The 23,152-nt window shown below is 37.5% G+C and overlaps 1 long non-coding RNA gene across 1 annotated transcript; it reads right to left on the bottom strand.

Annotated features, from left to right (window-relative positions):
• Positions 1-20,175: 20,175 nt before the first annotated feature.
• Positions 20,176-22,831, bottom strand: LOC130924200 (uncharacterized). The gene is made up of 3 exons (XR_009064841.1): positions 22,548-22,831; positions 21,158-21,209; positions 20,176-20,842 (listed from the first exon to the last, which is right to left on the bottom strand). It is a non-coding gene; the product is annotated as an uncharacterized LOC130924200 (long non-coding RNA).
• Between the last annotated feature and the right edge of the window lie 321 nt (positions 22,832-23,152).

Genomic DNA, 23,152 nt, shown 5'->3' with positions numbered 1-23,152 from the left:
TGCCCAAACCTTTTCATGCCACTGTATAAGCAAACAGTAACTGCTTACGTAGCTTATTTTTGCTTCTTAGTTTTTAATGAACAAAATAATCACTAATGTGCATCAAATATAAACTGCATATTACAAACAAGGTGCAAATGTGCTTTAGGGTTGCCATCATGAATTTGGTTATGAGATTGTCATTAATGTCCCTTTATTATTGATTGATTGATTGATTGATTGATTGATTGATTGATTGATTGATTGATTTTTATTACTCAAATCACACTTAAAGTTGTTGTTGTCATTTTCTTTTTTTTTAAGTACTTGGCCTTTTTCTATATTCTAAAAATGTGTCTAAGGGAATGTATTAAATAAACGTTCACATTATGATATTGCTTTTCATAGTTTTCCTCCTCACGATGGACACATTAAAAAGGCACACATTTCCAGATACCAAATGGGCATGTCCGTCTAATATGTTGAAATAGACACAAATGCACAGGAGCAAACTCCCACCTCCACAGTGGCTATCTGCCTAGGCCGTGTTGACACCTTAGAATTGATTTCCCAATGGCAGCACGGTCCATCAGTTGCCAGAAACATTGGCTTGACTGCAGTCGCATCATGTTGACACAGAGCACAATCACTTCAGTGTGCCTGCATTGTTCCTGTGGCACAATAGAAAACAGACAAGGACTAGTGGATGTCTGAAGGCATGCTGCACAATTCACATTCACTAAGATTCACTGTTGACTCCTTCTTCCTGATCACACCCACACACACACGTACACAAACTAGATGCATTGGATAGAAAAAGTCTCCACACCCTGTTCAACGAAAGGATCACCCTTTTATGAGAAAGATCCAAAACAGTTATGCAGTCATAATGATTCCTTTTAAAAAAATCAGTTAAATAAAATAAATGTTTCCACACCATTTATATGGATATGTGTGGCAATTTACAGTATCAATAACATGTCACAATGCACCGGGTGCAGAGGCGGAATGGCCATCTGTGACTTTTGGAAAACACAGTCATCGTGGGTTTTTTTTTCCGTTTCGTTCCTGGCAATTTATTGTTCCACAACTAGCCCACTAGGTGGAAACAGTGTGTTTTCTACTACCAAGGCTGCCAATCAAAAATGTGTCGAGAAATTGAATTTTGTTCCACACATCAGACACAGGGGTTGGGCAACCACAAACTGTGCCATTCAAATGCACACTATTCCACCATCTTCATGTGTACTCCGACAGTTGTTTTGGATTTCCACACTAAAGATTGGGTGAAAGATTCCTTTCTGAAACATTTTTGGTTATGACACATTCAACATGGTTGCCTATTTTCTCCTGGTTTACCTGCCTGTTTTTGTATTTTATGCACGAGAAAATGAGGATGTGGAAAAACTGAAGCCTTTTTCCATTACACATTGGTAGAATGGTCACCACAGTGCACGTAATGCATGCAACTGACATTGGTATCGTCACATCAGCGGAAAAATACTACATTCATTTTCTTAGCGAAATCAGTCATTTTTTAAATTTATATGGTGCAGCTTTATCAATACTACCTTTGTATTGTTTGAAGAGCACCAAACAATGCAATATCTGATGGGGAAAATAGTTGTGAAATTGTTTTCTAAAATCGTTGAGCCCTATGCCCCTTATGGTGTGTTGCAGTTGTGGTTCGTCATTGTGCTGTTGCTAAACTGACATATTTTTTTGACGCCGATGACTGAGTTGAAGGCACAGTTGAAATGTTTACTGTTCGCCACTGCCTATTTAAAAGTATTTTGTCACCCATATCTGGAATTGATGAGTTTCTATGTACCAGTTGCTTTTTGGCTGGGTGTAGTCAAATTCCAGGGCTGTTTTTTTAGTCCCAGTCCTCCCCTGAATGGGTGGTAAATCATTTTATGGAATAACTTCGAACTTGCTAAGCCCCAAAGTTAGATGGAACAGTTTAATTGATTTTCCAAACAACATTAGAGTACTTATAAATTAAGTGCCTGTAAAGCCATCTAATATTGGTATTCAATTCAATTATGCCGTGTGCTGTATTGATATTTTGTCACGACAAACAATGTATCAATTATTAATGAAGACTTCCTGTAGGTAATTACAACACTAATTTGGTTATGGAACGTTGGGTAAGTATCTGATTTGTCCATTGAGCAGGTTTGTTTGAACAGCCAAAGGCCTCATTAAGCTCATAGAGGAGGTGGAAATGCTGCAACTGTTTCAGCTCATAAGGTATCCACCAAAGAAACAGGTGTCAGTAATCCCTGAACTGTACAGTGAAAACCTTTCCTGTGGGACTCGTGACGCTAATATGGCAATTGAGTTGATGTTTATGCTGAGGAGTCTTTGAGATTTGTGCATTTTCAGTTGGATGTGCAGTGTGAAGTAGAGGTGTTGGCCATTATCTGCTAACTGCATGAGCAACATGATCCATTAAGTTTTCTAGGTTGTTCATGCTAATGCAGAGTCATGAGTAAGCTGCTAAGTTTGGCTATGCACAATTGCACTTGAGTCATAAGGCTAATCAAGCTTGACATCACTGATCTCAGTGCATCTACTTTAACTTCTTTATTATAATTCTCCCTGTATTGCATCAATTATGTGTATCAATTATATGTCATAATAATGTGATAATGCACAGACAATATACATATGTCACAGTGATGACTGCGGTGCTTCGAGCAGCTGTTGTCACCAGTAAATTACTGAGTATATTAGTGCAATAAATATATAATTAGTCTATCTAATATCGGGGCCAGTGCATTCAGCTGAACCCTTATGTCACAGATTTAAATGTACAAATGCCAACTAGACACCTAATAGGTAAAGCTTGTAGATAAAAAAATGGAACTGCTGCATTTATAAGTTCTGACTGATGCAAAAAAATCAAACCAATGGAAACAACTTTCAGAGGAAGGGGTTATTATGTAATGTAATTTGAAATGACTCATTGTATGGTTGCCCTTCCTACCTTTTTTTTTTTTTTTATCTGTTACCCAATGGTATGTTTATTGCAACAAGTATATATAAGGTATACAGTGTATCACAAAAGTGAGTACATCACTCGCATTTCTGCAGATATTTAAGTATATCTTTTCATGGGACAACACAGACAAAATGACACTTTGACAAAATGAAAAGTAGTCTGTGTGCATATTATATAATGGAGTTAATTTATTTTCCCCTCAAAATAACTCAAAATATAGCCATGAATATCTAAACCCCTGGCAACAAAAGTGAGTACAACCCTTTGAAAAAACGTACATCCCTAAATGTCTAAATTGAATACTGCTTGACATTTTTCCACCATAATATCATTCGTTACAGGAGTGCTGCCAGCATTGCTGCAGAGATTGAAGAGGTGGGGGGGTCAGCCTGTTAGTGCTCAGACCATACGCCGTACTCTACATCAAATTGGTGTACATGGCTGTCACCCCAGGAGGAAGCCTCTTCTGAAGACGGTATAAAAGAAATCCCGCCAACAGTTTGCTGAAGACATGGCAACAAAGCATATGGATTACTGGAACCATGTCCTATGGTCTGACGAGACGAAATAAGTTTGTTTGGTTCCGATGGTCTCAAGCATGTGTGGCGGTGACCAGGTGAGGAATACAAAAATAAGTGTGTCATGCCTACAGTCAAGCATGGTGGTGGGAATGACCCCCCCCCCCCCCCCCCACCACCTCTTCAATCTCTGCAGCAATGCTGACAGCACTCCTGTAATGAGTCACATGACATTTTGGAGCTGCACACAGACTACTTTTCATTGTGTCAAAGTGTCATTTTATCAATGTTGTCCCATGAAAAGATATACTTAAATATCTGCAGAAATTCGAGGGGTGTACTCACTTTTGTGATACACTGTATATTAGGGTTGGGAATCTCTGGCATGAAGCCGATTCGATATGTATCTAGATACACAGGTTAAGATTCGATTAAAAAACGAAACATTTTTAAGGCCGAGCGATTCGATACGATTCGATACAGTTTGAGAACGATACGGTTCGATACAGAGTGAAAACGATACGATAGTAAACATTTGTTGTGTGTGTTTGTACAGTATTTTAAACATATAAAAAAAGACCACATTTCTAATATAGCAAAATTAAACAACAACATTTCATACCAATGCTATGTTTTATTTTTTTATGAAAAAAAAAAAAAATAAGGCTTACTATATGACCGTCATTTTGTTGGATGGGATTGATAATAAAATAAAACTCCAGTGAAAGACAACAATAAAGCGTAGTAATTCAATTACTGTATTTCCTGGTGTTTTTAACACAAGAGGTAAGTAATTTAGGTGCAAACTTTCAACGTAAACTTCTTACAAACAAAAAATATTAATTATATGCAGCAGCTCTAGAAAAAAAGAATTAAACCTACTAGTGTTATCATGAATAAATAATAAATTATGCTTTACGACTGGTATAATTGGGGGAATAAAAACATGGCATTTTAGACAGACAGGTCAATAATCATTATTTTAACCTTATACACAGCAAAGTCATTCACTTGTGCCTGTGCTTCCTCATTTTTTATTCCTCATCACTGTCCATATCTTTTTTGAAGGGCAGATTTGTCTTGAGGAAGATCAACTAATCCATATGTTTATGTTTAAGTAGACTGCGTTTCGTGGAAACAATATGCCGCCCTTTCCACCATTGTAATGGGTTCATTTTCAGGGTTAAAAACTCATGATCTCTGTACCGCTGAACATTTCACACAAGTTCCGTCCCATGCGAACAGATCTGGCTGCCTTCATCACTTTAAAGTCCAACTTTTATTTTCCTGGGTGCGTTGAAAATTGCTGCATGTCGCTGGCATCGGTGATCAAACTGTCCATTGTTTTAGCATGTTGCTTTGTTGCCACTACTAGTTTCGTTTTGGGCTGTGAAGAAAACGCTATGGAGCGTGTGTTACAGTGGTTTTGTTAGCTCACGCGTTGTTATGACACGCCCGTGACGATCGGGTAATGACGGCGAGTAGTAGCGGTTCTGTCGAAATGCATGGGAAGTTGAGGCAACCACGACTGTGAGTAGTGCTTGTCCATATTATATCATGCGTGCGGTCTCGATCTAAGTGCGCTGTGTGGTGAATGACACAAGCGCAGCATGTAAAGTAAAAGCTAAATTATTATTTTAAGCATGCATTGAACTAGGCATTAGAAGCCGATTCTTGTGCTCGCGATAGCCGAATTCTATCTCTACTATCGGTTCATCGAATATTTAATCGCTAATTACTGTCGAATGGTAACTTTACTATCGATACAGCTGTATCTCTCACCTGTAAAACCGGATATCCGGTCGTATCGGTTTGTCATTCTCAAGCTTACTGTATATAAGGTGGGAGATATTAAAGCAATTGATAACACATAGTAGAAATTACTTTAATGCGAAAGACGGTTGCAAAATGTTTGTAAGTATGCAAAGCACATATTTCTGAGACGTCTGATAATGGAGAAAATCATGTTTAAACACAAAAAAATGATACCGCCTATGAGCGCAACCATTGTGTGATGAACAACCGTCTCGCCATGCACATACAGCACATATAGTGAGGTTTATAAGTATTTGAACAACCTGCGATTTTGCAAGTTCTCCCACTTAGAAATGATGGGCAGGTTTGAAATTTTCATGGTAGGTGCATGTCCACTGTGAGAGACAATCTAAAAAAAATCCAGAAATCTCAGTGTATAAATTTATTAACAATTCATTTTTATCATACTGCTGCAAATAAGTATTTGAACACCTAAGAAGATCAATTTTAATATTTGGTACAGTAGTCTTTAATTACAATTACGGAGGTCAACCGTTTCCTGCAACTTTTCACCAGGTTTGCACAGACTGCAGCAATGGGTTTTGCACTACTGCTCCACACAGATCTTCTCTAGATCAATCATGTTTCTGGGCTGTCACTGAGAAACTCGGAGTTTGAGCTTCCTTCAAACATTTTCTATTGGGTTTAGGTCTGGAGACTGGCTAGGCCCCTCCAGAACCTTGATATGGTTTTTACAAAGCCAATCCTTGGTTATTCTGGCTGTTTGCTTCGGACCATTGTTACGTTGGAAGACCCAGTCATTTTCAATGAGGCTCCACTGAGAGAAGGAGGTTATTCCCCAAAATCTCACAATACATGGCCCTGGTCATCTTCTCCTTGATACAGTGCAGTCGTCTAGTCCCAGAAAAGCAACAACAACAAAAAAATACCCCCAAAGCATGATACTACCACCCCCATGCTTCACAGTAGGGATGGTACTCATCATTCTTCTTCCTCCTACTGTGAGTGGAATTTTTATCTCATATGACCACATGACTTTCTCCCATGACTCCTTTGGGTTATCCAAATGGTCATTGGCAAACTTAAAACAGGCCTGGACATTTGCTGGTTTTAGCAGGGGAACTTTTGGTGGCATGCATGATTTTAAGCCATCACGTCTTGGAGTACTACCAACAGTAACCTTGGAAATGGGGGTCCCAGCTCCTTTCAGGTCATTGACCAGCTCCTCCTGTGCAGTTCTCGGCTGATTCATGACCATTTTCAGGATCACTGAGATCCTACGAGGTAGATCTTGCATGGAGCCCCAGTCCGAGGGAAATTCACAGTCATGTTTAGCTTCTTCCATTTTCTAATAATTGCTCCAACGGTGGATCTTGTAGAGGTTCACAATTCTGTCTCTCGTGTCTTTGGACAGCTCTTTTGTCTTGATCATGTTAGTAATTGGAGTCTTCCCGATTGTATGGGGTGAACAGGTGTTTAAATGCAGCTAACCACCTCAAATGTCAAAAAGTCTGACTCAGAAAGTCCACCTCCACAAGTTCACCTCCACTCCACCTATTTGTTGGACTTTTTAAAGGCGACTAACAGGTCTTTGAGGCTCACAATTCTACCTAATATACAGGTGTTCAAATATTTATTTGCAGCAGTATTATACAAATAAATTGTTTAAAAAAAATCATAATTCTGTAATTACTGGATGTTTTTTTCTTTTTATTGTCTCTCACAGTGGACAAGCACCTACCATGAAAATTTCAAATGTGAGATGAGTAGGCAGGAAAATCTAAGATACTGACAGTTGATTGGCTAAAATAGGAAAGGCATTTTAAAATGTCTGACAATGGCTATTTTACCTGTACTTCAGGGAAATATTGGATTCTATTTAAGTTTTTCTCCTCTAGGTCAGATCACACACATTACATCACGATTTTATATCAGGTAAATACTGGCTTTTATTTAGGATTTTCTCCATTATTTCACATCGAAACATCTTTTCACATTATTAAACAAGCTTCTTTCTGCTGGGATGCACATGATCAAATATATTTCATTCTCGCATACACTGCGAAAAGTAAACGTTTCCCCAATGATCATTTTAAAAAGATTATGGATAATGACGTGAATGAATATTTCCTAAGCAATGATCAACACAATTCAATAATAAAATGCAAATAAACTATGACAGAAAAACTGAACCAGTCAACCTATTTTTTTTCCCCCCGAGGGAGCAAACCATTGAAAACAATGTATTTAGAATGATTTATGGAGGAACATTCAAATGTGATCGTCTGACAGCAAATCACAGACAAGGCAGTGAGACGCAGAATCAAGGTCTACAGATTCCACCACCTCACCCCAACTTTACTCACAGGTACTGGGGAAAGAGGACTTGAAATGAAATGTGTGATAAGGAAAGTGATGGGAAAGAAGTGAGAAGAGCACACAAGTGGAACTCTGGATATGAAATATGAGTGAGAAAGAATAAAAAAGTGTCAGGTATTGAATAGAAAAAGGTATAAGAGATTGAGACACGATGTAAAGGAAATATGTTTGAAAGATTTAAAAAAAAAAAAAAAGAAAAAAAGAAAAAAAAAAGCAAGAATGAGAATGTTGCAGTCAGTGCAGTAATACATTTTCCAACAAGCTTTTGAGCAAATGCAATGTCAATCTTGGTTTCTGCAGGAAAAAGAGCTGCACATGAATACCAAAATGGTTTAGGTCTGTGTTTTGGACTCTTAAGTGGACTGTCAAACAGTGGCATTGCTAGTTCGAAAAGCACTTTTGCCAGACTGCTTGACCGTACTCCCCCATGACAATTTTCCTCCTCGTCACCGCTGCTAATGGGAGTGTGGGCTGGCACAACCATGCAGTCCTCCCCCTATTTGTTGTTAAATTCGAATTTCCTCAAGGTATGTACTAGAGGTGCAACAATGAATCAATTAATCGACAACTAATCGATTAGCAAATTAATGGACAACTATCTCGATAATAATAATTAATAATAATTAATCATTTAGGACCTTCTTCACCTGGAACTTGTCTAATTCTTGACATAATAAACATACATATAAATTCTCAGCTGTTCATATTTAAATAACTCATATTTCTTCGTAATATTTTTGTTAAGTCAAAGTAGAACATGAACAAAAATCTGCTTTTACTTTGGAAAACAACAATTCACATTTTCGACAATTTTCGGACATCTTACGAGCTTCTTAATAAGGATGCAACAACTAGTGATGGCCAAATGAAGCCTTATGAAGCAATGAAGCTTTGCAGCCAATTGGTTTGCACATGTAGCAAAGCTTCATTGTGCTTCATTTACTCTATGGCGCCATCAAGTGGTCTACAAGCCCAAGAGGTCAACATTGTTAAGAATTCAATGGTTATTTGATTATGAGAAAGATATGAATGTGCTTATGTTAGTAATTTAGTATGTGAACAAAATAACAAAACAAAAATAACAAAACAAGTACTAAGGATAATTTGTTATTCATTTTTGTTGAGAAATAATAGCTTTCCCACAGTGGCTGGCTTTAAACGGTTTCTTTTTTTTGGACAATATTTCACCAGCTTTAGAAAATATTCTTCTTTCACAAGGCACAGATGAAGCTGGGGTGCTGATAAATGTGAGTGTCAGTTTTTATAAATTTGGGTAGGTATTCTTTTGTGCCTCCCAGTACATTAATGGATTGTTCATTCTGTTGATGTTTGGTTCAGATAGGTACACACACTCACATTTATATTAATGTAGTTCTTCTCCCTTACCTTATTGAAAGCAATCAAATGAAAATGTTCCCATACAGGGGAGGATCGCTTTTTTTTTGCGCAATTTCCATCGCAAGCAAAGGACAAGGCTCGAAAAGAGATTGCACTGGTTGCACTGTTGCGCACAGATCATGTAACAAGTACAGGAGCCCGAAATGCACAAAATGTGAGATAACAGGCGATCATCATTGCGTTTTGCAACCAATTTATACCGTAGTCTGTAGCCTACTGTGTTTGCAATGCGCGCCGAACGTCGGATCACTTCCGAAGCGTACATCAGCTTCAGCCGGCCGACGAGGCTTCTCACGTCATCATTTCCGGGTTCTGCCGAAATGACGCGCGCCTCGCTACAAACCTCGTGGAAACACCCCTCCCATTACTCGACACAAGCTTCGGAACCTCGGCCCATTTCGTCCCATCACTAGCAACAACTAATCGATTAACCCTGTAGAGGCCAGTGTTGTAGAATTACATTTTTATTTTTTGTAAAAAAGGGTTCAAATGTTTTTTCGGTTGTGTTTTTATTTTTTTTGTTACATTAGTATAGTCATTGGGTCCTACTGTTCAGTCTCACAATAGATGTGGATAGGAAATTTGTATATAAGCCCTGCCCACAGTTCCAAGACTTTCAGAATCTGCAGAACTTTGGCTGTGCAACAACACTTTGGTTCCTTGGACTGGATTTATCAGATTTAAGTAAGTATAATGCCTTTAATATATATATATATATATATATATATATTAATCATTACACTTACCAGACCATGTACATATGCAATTATTGTGAAATACATTCATCAAATGTAAATTAGAGCATGTTGTATATATGTTGTAATTTTACAACTCTGGCCGTTGGGTAATCAAAATGGCCATGGTGTAGGTTTACAAGTTACCTAAGTGTAGCCTAAATAGACTAGGGCTGTCCCAAACGACTAATTTTCTCCCGATTAGTCAGCCGACTATTTTTACGATTAGTCGACTAATCTAATAATTATTTTTTTGTTTTGTTTTGTTTTTTTTACTAATTTAGCAATGACATTTTTGTTGACGCTTATCAATTCACAAAAAACATATTGGAACACTCAAATTATTTATTAAAGTACAAATAAACATGTAAATAACAATAATAAATCACAAATAAACAATGAGTTCAAATGCTGATAGAATTAACTAGTGTAGCATCCCGATTGAAAAGATGGTCTCTTAAACTGATGGTTTACAACTTTTATTCCATCCTTGATGTGAACACACTGTAAGAGCTACGGTGCACACAAATAAAGCAACAAAATTAGAAATTAACAAAAACTTTTCACCTTTTTCCTTTTAAACCTTATTTATATATCAATGAATTGCCTATATGAATTGCCTTTACCTTAATTTATTACCTTATCATTGACAATCTCTCCCTTGAGTGCAATCACTGTATATACTGTATATATTTATGACCTTTTAACCTTATATAATTTTCTATACCGTAAAATAAACCATAACATGAAATAAACCTTTCAATTAGCATTAAGAACAATACTAATAGCACTTATAGGCCCATTGTCAATGAAACATTATTATTTAGTAAGGCGACAGCACCCTCTGGTGTACAAAAAATAAAAATAAAAAAAAATACAAACTGCGTGAAGGCGCTTGAAGTGTTTATTCACGGCCGACGTGCAGCCAAGCTTGGCATTGAAGAGACAGGACAGAAGAGTGTACTCTCCTTTGTTTCTATGAAATAAGGCAATGTTTTGGACTCTCTGGTGCGCTTTTTTTGGTTTTGTGCCGCTTTCCCCGCTTGCAAACAGAGCATCCGACATTTTAACTTTCCACGCATATATTTTTTTAACCCTTCATTAATCGTCGACGGGATGTTGTGCTCGTCGACGGATTTACGTCATCGATGACGTCGACTATGTCGACTCGTCGGGACAGCTCTAAAATAGACATTTTGACAGGGACCTTCTATTTTTCATAATATATTTTAAAATTACACACATCTTTTACACTTTCCAGATATCCTGTACTGTATTATATAGGCTTTATATTTATTTTTAAATTTCCAAACCAGTGCTATTTGGAACCCACTGTACAAGAAGCTGTATTACCGAAATATATTGCAATAGCATACCTCTTTCTACTGCTTATAATTGTAATCACCTACAATAGTTCAGTTTCTCATTCTGATTGTATATATGTGCCTATTATGTTGGCTCGATGCATCGCCTAAGCAGTTAGATCTGCGGGGATGTTGAAGGTTGCCTATTGCATTGTTCCAAGAAAAGGTGACAACATTTGGAAATGCATTCCCATTGCAGACATTATCATCTTTGTAGAAATGCAACATGCCTTCGTTTTGGGGTGATGGTTTCACATTCTTGAACATTCTCACCTGATAATCAGAGCACAATAGGTTGGCCAGAAAGTATTGTTTGACTAGTGAGATCTGTAAATAGGTTATTTTGCCCCCCACCCATGTACCAATGTTATTTCCGTTTAGTTTTTGTCATTTCAGAATGTCTTCAGCAAGGAGAAAGACCTTCTACACTGTGCAGGAGGTCATCGATGCTGTCCAAAATGAAGAGAGTGGTGTGGACATAGACTTTGATGAAGCTCATGAAGAGTCAGATGACAAAACCCACGAAGAAGTGGACAAAGAAAACCATGCACCCACTGACTGCCCAGCCAATGAGGACATTGGGCCCCAACCAGCCAAACATGCCATGCCCCTTGACAGATATCGCTGGCAGAAAAAAGTTTTCATCAGCCCTGATTTGGATATTTCTGGCCCACCTCTCACAAAAGATGTTCATTCCCTCGACACACCATTGGAATGCTTCCGAAAATTTGTGTCTGAAGACATGATTGAGTCACTCACAATAAACACAAATGAGTATAGCCTTCAAACACATGGAATATCCATAAACACCAACAAAGAAGAAATAGAACGAATGATGGGCATGTATCTCAAGATGGGCCTGGTACAAATGGCTGGAGTGCGAATGTACTGGGGGACAGACACACGGCTTGTACCTGTTGCTGATGTGATGTTTCTAAATAAATATGCTATATGTAAAAATATGACTCCTGTTGAAATTATTATTAATATTATGTACTGTTCTGGGGCTATGTAACAAGCAATCAACCAGTGCAAATTAACCAATAAAGGAAACTGTGTTTTAAATTACCTGTTAAATGATTAATCCTCAAGGTTCCATTTGTGTTCATTTTCGCCAAAGGACTCCAATAACGACATGTCAAAGTCAACAATTTATTTCCCTACATTTTTGACAGAGGATTTCTAAACAGCATGCTGGGTCAGTGAACTACACTTTCCTTCACCCATAATGTTTTTTTTTTTTTTACTGAGATATAAACATTTTTATCTTTCTCATTTGACAATGAGTACAACTAGGGTTAGAGTCAGGAAATCCTGTTACCCCATTTAACCAGCGTTGTAAGATTACAACGTTCTCATAAAACTTAACAAAAACATTTTTTTTTTTTTTTTTTTTTTTTTTTTTTATAAACACTTCATTTTCATCTTCAAAGACCTCCTACAACACCGTATAAGTGGTTGAATTTTTTTTCTTTTATGTTTTTCTATGTCTGGCCACTACAGGGTTAAATTGATTGAAATTCATTAAATTTGTTGCCAACAAATTTGATAATCGATACAGTTGTAGACTACAGTTAAGCCAGGAAGCTGTAATAAAATATTATTTTTGAAGCAATTGGTCATTCATTTTGTCTTCCTTGTTACTTACAACATGCCTAAAACAACTTCAAGGTAAATTGCAAAGGTAATTCAAAAAAGTGACGTTAATCTGTTTAATCCATTAATGGTTGAATTAACCGTCCGATTATTATAATCGGATAATAATCGTTAGTTGCAGGCCTAGTATCCACTCAATCAAAAATGCAAGAAAACATGGTAATAAATAGATTACATTAAGTAATATATTAAGTCAAAATGGTAGTTACATACACAATATACAGGCTATGCACACACAGTGTAATAATGTACTAATAAAATCATAAAATACAATGCAATTGAACAAAAAATTTAAGAAAATTGTATAAGATAATGAAGGGGAAACAATGTTTTATTCCTTTATCTGTGCAGAACTTGTATGATGAATGTAATGTCTACAAACAAACATTTATAGACTCAGTCAGGGCATCTAGATAGCTGTGGTTTTTATAGTGCAATTTAACTGTGCAGAACTTACACGAGCCTACATCATCAGTTAGCCGAACTATTCAGCGTTAAAAAATGTGAATGCTGCCAACTCAGCATAGGTACTTGGGACATTACCGACCTTTAATGTGGTGGTAATTAGAAGTAGGTTTTGATGTGTTAAAACGAGGAAGGTTGGCATGTCTAAAACATTAATGATTAGTCAAATCATGCGCTCTGTCAAATGACTGGCTGGATTGGAATCACTTGTTACCCCGACAACTTGGAACACAAAGGCAATGAAAAGATAGTGGATAACTTCTCAACCAATGTTAGCAAACTTACCATCTAAATAACCCAATTCCCCGTCACAGTAATTATTGACATTCTAATTTATTGTGGATTCGCCTTCTCTTGCCATTTTGAGGAGTCCCACCTAGACCTACTCATTCACCTCATGGCAAGCATCTTCTATCATATTGTCTAGCTCTAGTAAATTTTAAGATCCATTCGTAATTTACATGTATATATTAGCCATGACCAGAGTTGGGTAGAGTAGCCAAAACCTTTATTCAAGTAAAAGCAATACTTCAAAATAATATTACCTCATTTGCTACCAAAAACGTATAAATACATTCTATTTTTAATTGTTTCAATGTCCCAAAGACGTATTTATATGTCTTTTATGTTTATTTCACAAGAGACATCGCTGGGTTCTGATTCAACTTAGCTCCAAAGCACAACGCTGAAAATCCATTTTAAAGCAATAAAACTGGCCACTGGAGGGCAGTAGCGCATTTGGTAAGACCCGCAATCCGATTCAACGAAACAAACGGCCGGGCCGGACGATCGGGCGCCGGCGGAAGACGACCGAATGGACGTCCAGGATGCCAGGTGGTGGACGACCGAGCAGAACAACCGGGAGGACACCCGGGATGCCAGGCTTTGGATGACCGAGCAGAACGACCGGGACCACCAGTGCAGCGGACAATTCCGTTGAGCCTGTGCTGCTCGCCGAGCAGAGACAGGCGGCGATGAGGGAAAAGTTTACTCCGGCTATCGCGGCCACAACAGCGTCATCTCTCAGTTAGTCTTGCTGTTTATGTTATTTTGTAAAAGGAAAACATTATTCAGATGTTTGGGATGTAACTCAAGCAAAAAATTGCCGTGTTAAAGTCAAAGTTATGTTTGAAATGTACTGTATGCTTTCACAAAAAGCTCGATGTCTGTTTTTTCATCAGAAATTGGAAAATTGCTCAAACTAAGCTATTTTCTAATGCTGATTTCTAAAGAATGGAAAAAGAACTTTTTTATTCCTGTTGAAAGAAGAGAGTCTAATCTTTCTTTTGGTGTGTTCCATGTTTATATAGCAATAGAACAGAATTTTCTGTGAGCCTTCCAAAATCAGTCAAAATCCAGCAAAATGGCTGGGAGCGAAGGGGGCTGCACCGGTGAAAATTGATGGGAGTGAACTCAAGTAACAGTAAAAGTAGTAAAATTTACTCAAGTACAAGTAAAAAAGTAACACTGTGAGTCTGTGCTCACAATGTCAGATTTTTTTTTTTTTTTAATAATGGTGTGTATTTTTTTCAGCACAACTTCATCTATATGAGCTGTTAATATTGTACTGTACTGCAACCTATTACATGACCATATTAGGCCAAAAAGATGACAAACATGTTATCAAATTCAGACCAGAGCAACACTATGAAACATCACCCATCCAAAAAGAATGAGTGTCCTCTAGTGGATTAAAAAAAAAAAAAAAACTCTGATTGGTATAATAGAGTCATGTGGTTATTGTTGTGACATCTCGTTGGTGAAACTGAAAGTGCCACTGTCGGCATCTTTGCCAAAAATAAAGTCAATATGTAGAATAAAGACAAAAAAATGTAACGACTCAAGTGCGGCCCCAAGTAGTGGAGTAGGAATAGTGTTTCTTCACAAATCTAATCAAGTAGAAGTAAAAAGTATTGTGTAGTAAAACTACTCTTAGAAGTACATTTTTATCAAAAAGTTACTCAAGTAAATGAAGTAAATGTAAATGAGTAAATGTACGCGTTACTACCCACCTCTAGCCATGACCCTAAGTGCAATCACACAATATCTAGTTCTTGGCTGGTTTACAGTGTTGGTCAATTGTTTAATTCAACATTGATGCCAAATAACACAATTGAAAATGATTTTCTTCAGTGCAAGTTTTACCCATCACTCCGTATTCTGTCTCTGAATTCACTCAATTGGTTGAGGCCGATAACCATTCCTGGTTGGGTCAACTGAAGAATTTTCTTAGTTTACCTCTTTTGTGGATCTTTGAAATGCTCCTTCATATGAATAATGTCTTCACCTGAAACATGCATCCATTTTGATTTTTACTGTTTGTGTGTGGTTATGTTTCCAATTGTGTCTGGGTCATTAACTCACTTCCAATCAGCAGTAAATGTAATGGCCAATGCTCCCAAAAATGGTTAGCAGTGTACTGTATGATTGGAGGGAAGATGACATCTTGGGTCGTTTAAGAAATAAGCCTCCCTTGTTCAGGGAGAGAATACTGTGTCTAGTGCAGCATCCTTTTTATCTGGCACACATTTCAACATGCCAGTTTCTCGATCCCGTCCTCCTAATTAGGACCAGCTATTCGCGGTATCCGCTTCACACAGCACTATATTTTTTCCATCGCAAATTCAATACGTAACAGCTGTAATGTCAAAACATTAAGTTAACTTTGTTCTGGAATGGCCTTGTTAGACATTTGATATCCAACATCTACTGAAGAAGTGTGTTTGGTGGTTTTTTTTTTTACTATTCTGTAACATTCTACTGTACATACTATTATTGTTCTATTGTCATCACACTGCATTCAGCAATGCCTGCTTATTTGTGCTACGCTTTTACTTCTTTTAAAACTATATAAACAGTTTTGAAATACACCATCGATGTTTAATGTTCTCATGCCCAACTGAAACAACCTAATTAACAGTCATTGTTCATCTGTGTTCTCACTCTGGTTATTGTGGAGCTGTAACTTGCTTTTGAGCATGCATTTACTGGTTGGTGTGTCCTGAGCACGTGGCCGCATGTTGATGGGCAGCATTGTGTTTCCTGTCTGCATTCATCAGTGGATGTGCATGTGCATATTGGTGTGTAATCAGAAGCCCTTTGGAACTTTACAATACGTCATTAGCAGTCAAGACTATTGTGCAGACACCGTGATTTCAAACATGCTCCACAACAGCTTGTGCGGCATGGGTTGATTGAACTGAAGCACTTGAAAGGGGGAGAGAGACGTCAGGTTCACAGCATCCTGTCGTGGCACATCTGCCTCGTTCTATGCTCCTGCCGTCAGACTCCTTTGTGAAGGAGAAGGGGTTTGAACTTCAAAGAACAGCAATTCTACCTGGGAGACAGAAACAATTAGAACAGGGTCTGGCGATCGGTGGTGTGGAGAAGTTGAACTTGTCAGTTGGTGTTGCTGAGGTGGCACCTCCCCTTCCCATTCAAAAGACACACCAAGTGGTAACATTCAATTCAGCTCGCCATGGTACAATTTGGGAATGAAAACCTTGATCTAGTGGGGCATAGACACTGTGGTTGATCCAGCTGGTTGAAGTGGTATTGGATATTGACAGGTGGAGGGATGAATCATCATCCGTCATGATACAACTTTGTTTTACTGGTTCAGTGTTCAGGTGGGATGGCTATTGCTATGTCACCCAATAAGAGGGCATGGAATAACAGAGTGTATGTAGGTACCCATCTATTAATTAAACATAAACCATGAACATAACACATAAGTCTGTCCCAATGTCATTAATTGCATAAAACCAAATGGATTTTACTCTTCTTTCTTGTAATTTACACGTTAGAGTGCTGTCAATTGGTATGGATGACCTCCCTCTCATGTTCTTTATTAGACAGAGACTTACAAATGACTAACATTTAATAAGGAAAAAGAAATAACAAACACAGATCATTGGACAACAGTCTGGCAGAAGGAAAACGGGCCATAATAACCCACCTTTAAAAAGTTAGATCCACTGTATTCAATCCGCTTTTAAACACGGCCAACGAGAGTGCACTGAAAATGTATTCAGGTAAATAATTCCATGGATTAATAACTCTGAAACTCAAAAAGGTTTTCCTGCAGTCGAAATCCCATCTCTTCTTGGCAAGTTTTTTGTGTTTTTGTCCTGGTTCCTCATTACTGTGCTCAATTAAAGACTCAACCAAAATGAATATCCACCAAAATATCCACACTGTAAAATATTATAAGTTGACTTTACTAAAAAAAAATATGCAAACTTGCTGCCTTAAAAAAATTAATTTATGTTGACTTAGATGAATTAGATTTGATTAACTTAATTATTTTGAGTTGGCAGTACTCAAATTAACTTAAAAATTTTGGATTATAGTCACTTGTTTATTGTGAGTTGGCAGTACTCAAATTAACTTAAAAAAATTGGATTATAGTCACTTGTTTATTTTGAGTTGGCAGTACTCAAACTAACTTAAATAACTGGATTACAGTAACTTGCTTATTTTGAGTGTACAATACTCAAATTAACTCAAATAATTGGATTGTAGTAACTTTTTTTTTTTTTGAGTGCAGTATTCAAGTGATAATTGTGTATTAATTATCTTTAGTTTTCCATTTCATCCATCATATTCAGGTCAACTTAATTTTCTTGACCTAAAAGAATTCCACAATAGAAATTACAACTGCACATACTAATTTTATTAAAAACACATTATCTAATAGTAATGACCCCCAAAACACAATAAATGGAGAACACTCATTGGATTAACTCAGTGGAATTAAAGTTTACTTTAAAATGCTCAAAAGTGCATTTAATGGGAGACACTGGCTCCTGGCAGGCTGAACAGTGTTTGGTTAATTCTCAGTATCAATGAACAATCAGTGGATTAATTATAAACCCACTTTTGCCAACATTTTGCACTTCATACAAAGTACAGTATAAGTACCTAAGATAACCTTTTGCGACAGAAATTACTGAATAATACCTGAACTGCATCAATGTTCACTCCTATCCTGTGATTTCCAAAGACTAACAGGAGAGATCCTATTTTCATAATTTCAGGACATTAACTTAGCATTGAAGACATGGCAACAAACTAGTTGCCCATTATTTTTATTTATTTATTTAATAGGGACAGTGCACATTGATGAACATCTAAAAAGATGTAAATATGCCAGATTGTAGCAAGTATATGCTAATTTACATCTGTAGTCCCTAAACAGGTGACACAAAGATACAAAAAGGAAAGAAATAACAAAATATTACAATAAAACAACAATACGTTACTAAGAACTTAAAAGTCAGTGATTGCAAGACTGATTTGCTTTCAACCACTGCTTGAGCTGAGTTTGAAAGTTCGTATTGTGGGACATTGCCTGATGGCCCATTACAACATGAGCTTGAGCTCTGGTAAAGCTAACAGTTCTGATTTCTTCAACAATATTAGTGATCACAACGAACTACAATCAACATTGCCCCATGGTTTAAACTGTGCAGCAGTGATAAAATAAATATAAAAATACAGAACTCTTTTTAAAACACACAACTCAGTTCAAATTCAAATTTCACTTTAACACCTGAAACAGTGAACAAGATACCTTGTTTTTTTCACATCACCAGAAGAGTACATGCAAAACGTGTACTGGAGTTATACACCTCAGAAACCTAAAATCTTACCAAGAATATGTGTCTTATTTTTATTCAAATTCTAATTTCATATTAAGCTCTATCGTCTAAAAAAAAAGTCTAATTTCTAGTCAAAAGTATGTCATTAGTAGATATATATTTTTTTTCAATCGAAGAAAAAGTAACTTTAAAAAAATCAATTGTAGAAAAAAAGGTTTGAATGTGAAAAAATATTTGAGACTCAGAAATTCACATTTCAACACTTTATTTTTCATTGAAACTGTTTTCTTTGATCGAAGCAATCCTTTTTGTGTTTGAGCCATATTATGGGTAGAGGACATTTGTGTCCAAATCATTCAATCCCAATAAAAGTTGCTTCAATCAAAAAAACTATTTTTAATCAAAGAGAAAAAAATCTTTTGCAAAAATTTTTTGAATTTAAATATATATTTTTTTATTGACGTGTCACTTTTTTTGAAAAGCAAAACGTTTTAAACGCCTTTTTTTTTTTTTTCTGAAGTGGAAAAAGTTTTGAAGGCACTTTTTTTCGGTTGAGTCATTTTGACACGAAGATACAACTTCAACGCTACTTCCGACATGTTTGAGTGGCAGGTGATTACGCCAATGGCATAAAAGCAGGCAGCAAGAATAATGGCCACCAGGGCTCCATCCAGCCATCGGACTCTGCTCGAGTCCAAGCCAAAAATAGGGCACCGGTAGGGGGGTGTGACATCGGCATCTCACCGGAGTGTCCGCGATGGTACGGTGCCCTGTCTCGGCACACTGGCGGACCCCGATATCACCCCCCCTCCCCGGCGCGGAGGCCGGCTGTTGAGTGGACGGCCCACGAGTGACACAACACTCATTCAAAGCTGAAGCGACGGGGCTCCCGAAGGGGGCTCCCGGCGCGGATGCCGGCGACTCGCCGGTAGTCCACTCGCTTACTGGGCAGGCTAGTGTCGGGCCACTCGTCAGCCACTCACGTACCGGCGCGTCGCGACACTGCGGTTGGACCACGATTGCCAACTATCACGTCAGGGCAGCGGGTGAAGTTCCCTTTGTTGAATGACATTAAGCAGCAGCGCACCATACCATCGCAGGCACTCCGGTGAGATGCCGATTTCACACCCACGTACCGGTGCCCTATTTTCGGCTTGGACTCAAGCAGAGTCCGATGGCTCGATGGAGCTCTGGTGGCCATTATTCTTGCTGCATGCTTTTATGCCATTGGCGTAGTCACCTGCCACTCAAACATGTCGGAAGTAGCGTTGAAATCGTATCTTTGTGTCAAAATGATTCAATCGAAAAAAAGTGCCTTCAAAAACTTTTTCCACTTTAAAAAAAAAAAAAGTTTAAAACTTCATGCTTTGCAAAAAAAGTGACACGTCAATAAAAAAATATATATATTTCAAAAAATATATATTTTCAAAAAAACATTTTAGCAAGAGGTTCTTTTTCTTTCATTAAAAATATTTTTTTTGATTGAAGCAACTTTTATTGGGATTGAATGATTTAGACACAAATGTCCTACCCATACTATGGTTCAAACTCATTTCACATTTCTGCTTTTGTGTGCAGTGAAGGTAGAATAAACAGTGCTCTGAAAGTTACAGTCTTGATATATGCAAGTAACCATTTGCCTCAGCTTAAGATGTCTTCGCAAATGGGTAAAGAAGTCTGCTTCTTAACCAGGCTCCACAAAGTTGCACAACTGACAGTCAAATGCAGTTTCTCCACTTTTGTCTGCATCTTTTTGAGAGTGGCATGTCGATAGGTGTACTTTGAGTGCATTAAAAGATTTAAATGTGCAGAGGCAGTCCTTATGAAGACATGGGGAGTAGGGATGTCCGAGTGTGGTATCCATGTTTTAAGCGGTAATGCTTAAGCAAGTAGCCTCTCTTTCCAGCAGAAAATGTGCAGTACTTACAAGTCCACTGCATTAGAGAATACTGCTCTGGTTGACCTGAAAAGACATAATAATTTCAGCATTGAGAACTTGTTAGAAAAAAAAGTTACATTTTTTCTTAACAGTTACAAATTAAAATGTCCAATTATTTTTAATCACAAATTAAAATCTGCAATGAATTAGTTTAATATTCACAAACTGTGTAATAATGAGTTATTTTTAAATTACTGTAATTGATTATTTTTTTAACATTCAAATTGAGATGTACAATTAATTTCTTAATCCATCTGTAAAAACATTAATGCATGTTTGTTATCCCAACCCAACAAATACAAATATTAAATAATTCATTGATCAGTGTATGAGACATACCTGTAATTGCAGAGACTGAGGTATGTGTGGACTTCTGACCATTTGCTTCAGCCTGATTGGGGGACTGTGAAAAAGAACACAAAATTAAGGCAACAATTTCAAAATATAGGCACATAAATGACCAACCTTCAACACACCAGGTTGTTATAGCATCGACTGTGATCTCTGCACTCTGAAATGTGATCTAGTCCTCCGTTTTTGCGATTAATGCATTTTAAAACAATTTCAAATTATCAGTGCAGTTTGATCAAACATGGAGGGGGAGCACTGCACATGAAGAAAAGCAAATGGAAGTGCAGATGACAAACACTCTAAAGCAGGGGTCCCCAAACTTTTTCCTGTGAGGGCCACATGACTTTCCCTTCTCTGATGAGGGGCCGGGTCAGTTTGTAACAGAAACAGTGTGACGATTGCAGCAGTGCCTAAATGTAAAAATGTATTGTTTTTCAGAAAGCCACAATTAAATTACCCTTTCTGGATTCTTCACGCAACAAAATAAAATAAAAATAATACCATAATATAATATGATATAATATCATATAATAATAACACTATTAATTAAAGAGATAATAACCAAATAACCCTGTTTGGGTTCTTCACAGAAAAAAAGCCAGGAAATAGATAACACTATTTGGGGGGGGGGGTTCAGGAGGCCGGACCAAATGTGGAGGCGGGCCGGATACGGCCCGCGGGCCGTAGTTTGGGGACCACTGCTCTAACGAAAGAACCGATTACGTTGGCGTACATAAAGTCTGAGTGTGCATTTAGCTCTTACCTGAGCCGAAATAGACAGGCTGAAGCTGACTTAATTCTAGCACTAACTCTGTAAATAAATCACTTTATCGACATTTCTAACATTTTTACGTGAGAAAGTAGCCGTTTAGATCCACAACGTGGAAATTCGGCGCTACTCAAGCTGGCCGTAGTGACTAAGGCACTTCCTGTTATTTTCACAAAATAAAACACCCACTAACGATAGAATTACTGTTTTTATTTTGAAAACAGGAAGCGAACCTCCTCTCGGTCTAGCTAACTTAACTGCTCGGTAACACAGGAAGCGAACCTCCCCTCGGTCCAGCTAACTTAAAACCGCTCGGTAACTGTTTTAAATCGGTTTTAAAAACCTCTCCCATCGCCTAAAAAACGTTACGAGCCCCGTCTGTCAACTTAATCGCCAAGAATTCAAAACGCCGGCATAAATGGTAGTCTACCATAAACTGTAGTCTACATTTGTTTCTGAAAATTATGAGGTTACTGTCACGGTCATATAGCATGCTTGCTAGCGGTGATATTTGATGTAATTGACACTTTTCCTCCCTGGCAGCACACAGGCTACTACACTACAACAAGACAAATAGACGGTTTACAAAAGAGTAAAATATTTACTTACCAAATCAGTGTGCTGAGGACAAATAAACCCACAATGGCGAAAATAAATGAGAAAGGTGTTGGAAAGAGCGCGAAAGTAGGCAGGGCAGATCTGCGCATGTCTGATAGAACGCGCAAAGGACACTGGGTACAATAAATTATTTTTTCTAATTTGACTTAACTGGGATATATCAAGTTAAGCAAGTTCTCCAACCCCAAATTACTACTTACTTATTTAAAAGTAGTGTTCACAACAGGTTGATGAAAACTGAGTTTAGTTCACTTATCAAATTTAATTAATTTGAATGTTAGCATTTACAGTGCATATATTGTGCAAGTTCTCCCACTTGAAAATATTAGAGAGCCCTGTAATTGTCAACATGGGTAAACCTCAACCATGAGAGACAGAATGTGGAAAAAAAATACAGGAAATCACATTGTTTGATTTTTAAAGAATTTATTTGCAAATCATGGTGGAAAATAAGTATTTGGTCAATACAAAAAGTTCATTTCAATACTTTGTTATGTACCCTTTGTTGGCAATAACGGAGGCCAAACATTTTGTGTAACTCTTCACAAGCTTTTCACACACTGTTGCTGGTATTTTGGCCCATTCCTCCATGCAGA

This window comes from Corythoichthys intestinalis, chromosome 11 (genome assembly GCF_030265065.1).
Source record: "Corythoichthys intestinalis isolate RoL2023-P3 chromosome 11, ASM3026506v1, whole genome shotgun sequence".
NCBI classification, from domain to species: Eukaryota; Metazoa; Chordata; class Actinopteri; order Syngnathiformes; family Syngnathidae; genus Corythoichthys; species Corythoichthys intestinalis.
The sequence above is the reverse complement of the archived record's forward strand: the minus strand, read 5'-3'. Positions and strand labels throughout refer to the sequence as shown.